We start from the raw sequence: 5,278 nt of genomic DNA on the forward strand, positions 1-5,278 counted from the left end.
TCCATCCATCCATCCATCCATCCATCCATCCATCCATCCATCCATCCATCCATCCATCCGGGCCGGCCTGCCCACCATGATTTGACACCGGCTCATTTGATTGGTTCACTGACTGGGGTTTACGGTCACACAGACAACCCCTGTTCCATCCATCAGTCGTTGTGTCCTTGGGCAAAGCACTTCACCTCCCTTGCCTGCTGGTGGTGGTCAGAGGGCCTAGTGGTGCATGGCAGCCCCGCTTCTGTCAGTGTGTCCGTGTGCAGCTATMGCTACACGGTGGCTTATTATATCAGTGTGTTAATGTGTGTATGAATGGGTGAATGATTGAAGTGTGAGGCACTTTGGAGTCTGTAAGCAATTTACCATTTACTAGATAAAAGTAATTTTTCATAAATGGTTTGTAGCGACGTCAGTTGCCTAGTTTTTATTGTTTTTGTTTGTTTTGTTATGTTTTTTCACACTTTTATGCATGGCTGCCAAACAACACTGATATAAGGTCTAAGCGAATGTTATCAGTTAATCAAATCAAATTTTAATCTAATAAACTATTGTTGGACAATTCTCATATTTGCACATTGCTTTGTTTTTAGCTCCAAAATGTCACATTAGTACTGATCATGAAAAAGGAGTTTACCGTTATTGTGCCTAATTTTGAGTCATGAGCTAAATATGTTTGTTTACATTACAGCTTTAACTTGTGCATTTAGTGTCCATTCTTTTTCTTGTCTCATGGAGGTCTTAGCCTAGTTTGACAGAGTGGAAATCACTTAACTTCATTTCCTTTTAATCCAGTATTTCTTGTACTGTTGGCTTGTATGTTTGAAAGTACTTCAGTTTCGTTTCTGAGTGTAGGAATGTTTAAAATATTCCCAGCACTGAAAGAAAATTACGATGCACTTATGCACATGCACACAAATGTTCCTCCTTACAATAACTTGAGAATAAACCATGTCTGGAAGCGACAGCYTTCTGAACAATCATTCTGAGTGAGTCAGTGTTCATATGCATGTGTTGACACATGCACAGCTAAATCCTTTTTAAGTCAATGACAGCTTCCCTTACAGCTAAAACTCTTCTGAAAAAAGTCCCACAGAAATAGCATCTTTTCTTTTCCGGAAATCACTGGGAATGTTGCATTTGAACATGTACATCAAAGATGATGCCATGACTCATTTACCTGAACCAGAAAGTCTATAACCCACCTGGCTTATATTGGCTCAAACTCAAGAAAGCAGCTTCAAATTAGGGCAGACACTAAAGAAATATGTCTTTAAGAATTGTTCCCTAAAATAGTCTGAATTATTTGAAATTATCTATTATCAAATGGAGGAGAGGTATTCAAGAAAATGCTGTTGATGCTGTTGTCTTGCCATCAAGAATTGATTTCAATCATTTAAACTAGTTTAATTTTATATGTCCCCTTTGTTTACAGTATTTTCAGATTCATTTCTTACCAACAGCCTTTGATGTGAAACTGAAGCAGTAATAACCACTTGAGAGATCTGTTTAAAGCAATAAGATTATTTTTTAGCAAAAACAATTTCATCATGCAGAACAAGTGAGTTGCTAGCCTGCTTTCAGTTAGTGTTTTGTGTTAGTTTGTTTTTTAAGCATCTTTGTTCCTTTAAAATTTTAAAGTCAAGGCCTTATCAAACCAGAAACTAAAGTGTTCTGAAAGATAAAATTACAGTTTGTAGGAAGGGCTTTTGGTGTCTTTGAAAAAACAATAAAATGTCTTTGCTCTCTGACAGCAAGGTAATGCAATAAAAATATTTTAAAATTACTCTAAGTAAAAAGATTATAATCTTTCATCAAAAACACTTTATTTTCCCTGTTTTGTTTTGTTTTTATTTTATCTTATTTTATTTTATTTTATTTTACAAAAGTTTTGTATTAATGTAATCTTTGTATACTTGGCTTCAAATATTCAAAAAAATCAAATATATTTTAGTTCATATTCATCCTTCATATTTTTGGTAATTATATGGTATTCATCAAACACATTTTAGTCACTTGGTTTTCACTCACCTCAAGCATGCTAAATGGAAATCAGCATAAGTTATGAATAATGTTAGTATGTCAAAACGCCTTTATGATTGATTGGTAAATTATCTGCTCATTTACATTTTTATGCCATTGCATGAAACTGCATCCTATACATGTCATAATTGGGTGTTTTTATTGTTTGGCTTAATGGCCCTTTTCATGTTCTTGGTTCTTTTCAATTGGATTGAAGCATGGAATTGCTAGATGAACACAGTTTTAATAAAAGCTGTTTGCAGTTTGTTATATTATAAGTAAACCCACTTATTTTAAAAATAATAAAAAAAGTAAACATTTTAACTTCTGTACAATTTAATAAAGGTAATTTGTAGGGCTGTGTATTGGCAAGAATTTGGCGATACGATACATATCACGACAGAGGGGTCACGATACGACATATCCCGATATATCCCGATATATTTCGATACTGTAAACAAGGCGATATATTGCGATATTTTTGGTCCAAAAATTCTATTAAATAAAAACCTCTTACTGGAAAAGAAAAAAATTCATTGTCTGAGAAAATTCTAATATTACATAGACATACTTTTGATACATTTAGCTGTTTTCTGCTTTGTATGTGTTTTATTTTATTTGTTTCATATTTCATCCATGTTTTCAATTATTAGACTAAATTTGCCAATAAATAGTTTGAAAATATATTTTTTGCAGCTTTTAGTTTTTAATATTCTGCATCCAGAACATGATTTGTATAACTGTGGGTTGAACAGCAGGGCAGGTCCCGAATAAAACCAGTTAACAGCAGGGCAGGTCCTGAAGAAAACCAGTTAACAGAAGGGCAAGTCCCGAAGAAAACCAGTTAAGAAATTGAGAAGCTAAATGAGTTAAACCGTTTTAGAAGCGAACACAGATGGATAAAGTATATGGACTTTGATGCCCGTGTCAGCTTTTAATAACGGTAGAGARGCCGTTACTCCTCGGTTGAGCTGCAGCCAGCAGATGAAGCAATACGTGTTTTTTATTTTTTGCGAAGCAACGTCTGCTGTTTGCCTCCTTTTTCATCTGTTAAGAGAGCGAGGAGGAAAAGTTCTGTGCGGTGCAGCGCAGCTGGAGCGCTGCTGTCCCACCGGGTGAATGAAAGTCAGCAGACATGAACACAGGTCAGTTTTCTACAATCAGAATAAGATGATCCGATTAAGTGTTTACATGACGCATTTTTAGTCCGAACGGTTGTTTAATCTGATTACTTTTGTCCATGTAAACGTAGCTATTGAGAGCAACAGACAGAGTTTTATGTCACGGGTGGAGTGCTGAGCTCGCTCGAGGTGATAGACGCATGCGCTATATGCGTAACGTGAAAGCTGACTACAGTTGGAAAAAAGAGCGCACAAGACACTTAATTTGTCTTAAAATACAGACATCCTGACAAATAAGTAAATGTTTGTAACCTTACCTCAGCTTAGAAGGCAGAGGGTGTCGGTCTTTTCCACTCAGATTCAGCTATCGGAGCATGAAGCTAATGTTTACTTACAATGCTAATGCTCTCTTACTTTCTGGCGCTCAAGAGGCAGAGGAGCCAAGTGGCTGGCTCACTGCTGCCAACTAGTGGTCAGAGGCTGAACTACAACATAAAAATGAATGGCTGGCAGGAAAGTTGACATTTTAAACCTTAATAAAAATCGACACAGGGCTTTAGAATATCGATACAGTATCGGGGAAATGAAATATCATGATATTTCAGTGTATCGATATTTTCTTACACCCCTAGTAATTTGTGGTCAGAGTCCAACAGTAAAACCTTAGGATGTGAAAACAAGCAAACATTTGTTGTGTCTGTAAACGTGGTTCAAAACTGATGATCAGCACTTAAAATAAAACGAAAACCAAAGCATTAACTGGAAGTGAAAGACATTTAAAGGGATCCATGATTAGTTGTAACATTAGACTTTATTTGATAAACATTTATTTTAACTGTAAAATAAAGACTGTAAAAATACTGTAGMKTGTTTAGTTTTGTAAATTTTTAAAAATATATTTTAAAAAATTACAAAACTAAACAGACTACAGTATTTTACAGTCTTTATTTTACAGTTAAAATATATGTTTATTAAATAAAGTCTAATGTTACAACTAATCATGGATCCCTTTAAATTTGACTAGTCCCTTGTTTAGTTGATGGAACAATGCCATGTTTGTAAAATCATTAACAATGATGACCTCATTTCAAAAACGTTAGATTGTTTTATGTTTTGAGGATGATGTTAAAAAGCAAACATAATTTTGCAACAACATGTTGTTTGTTTTTGGAATTTTATGCTAAAAAGGGTGACTTGACTACAGACACAGTCTGGCACAGACTACCTGTGCTTATACAGTGCTATATAACTTACTTCCTATTCCTGCCATTAACTTCATATTTATGAATTTGTAAAAATATGAAAAAAAAAAAACTTGTTGCATATTTGGTCCCTAGTTTTATGGTTTCTTCAACTCTTCGTGAACTAGGAGCTGTGAAACATTTTGAGGTGAAAGAGGCAAGGCAGAACAAGAGAGATGGGTGGGAGAGCTTGATTGAGCTACTCTTTCAAGTGTGGATTTAGTCAACTGATCCTTCACTACTACAGATACTAGCACACATACAGATACAAATTCTCACATTCTTTCTGTGGGCACATACACACTGCCAAAATGCTCCGCTCATCCCTTGAGTCCTTCGTTAAGGCCCTCAAACTGAGTCGACAGCGGAGCCTCACTGCACTTTAGGTAACCTCCACTCAGAGAGCAACAGTGTGTGCATAAATCCTGAATGCCCCATTCCACTTTCCCTCCCTGTCCCTAGAAGTGCTAGAGAGCACAATAATAATTGGCTTGTTGACAGACATAACCCTGTGATGGATAGAAGACCTTCACCAGCTGRGAAAGGGGTAGAATTCTTCATGTACTAAACTGATATTGGATCCAGTCTCTGCTGACTCATGCAAACATGTGCATACTTAAATCCATTTCTATCTGAAAAAGAAACATGTTATTACTAATCAAATGCAAAGTTGGGTTACCCATGCCAAACAATCCCTGAATAGCAAACACAGACTGATTCTGCTGTATAATAAGTGTTTTATCTGTCAACAGTAGTCTGCTTGTCTTATGACAGATAAATCTGATATTTGATTTCAGATCTGCTGCTAAAAAATAAAAAAATAAATAAAAAAAAATAAAAATTCAAATCAGATCTTAAAAAAGGGGCGATAAAAAGATGAAGTGAAAAGTGTGGCAG

At 35.6% G+C, this 5,278-nt stretch overlaps 1 protein-coding gene across 6 annotated transcripts in view; it reads left to right on the forward strand.

Moving 5' to 3' along the window:
* qkia (QKI, KH domain containing, RNA binding a) overlaps positions 1-5,278 on the forward strand; it is a 76,529-nt gene that overhangs the window by 48,396 nt on the left and 22,855 nt on the right. The window lies entirely within an intron of this gene.

The sequence above is a fragment of the Austrofundulus limnaeus genome, unplaced genomic scaffold (genome assembly GCF_001266775.1).
Source record: "Austrofundulus limnaeus strain Quisiro unplaced genomic scaffold, Austrofundulus_limnaeus-1.0 Scaffold93, whole genome shotgun sequence".
Taxonomy (NCBI): domain Eukaryota; kingdom Metazoa; phylum Chordata; class Actinopteri; order Cyprinodontiformes; family Rivulidae; genus Austrofundulus; species Austrofundulus limnaeus.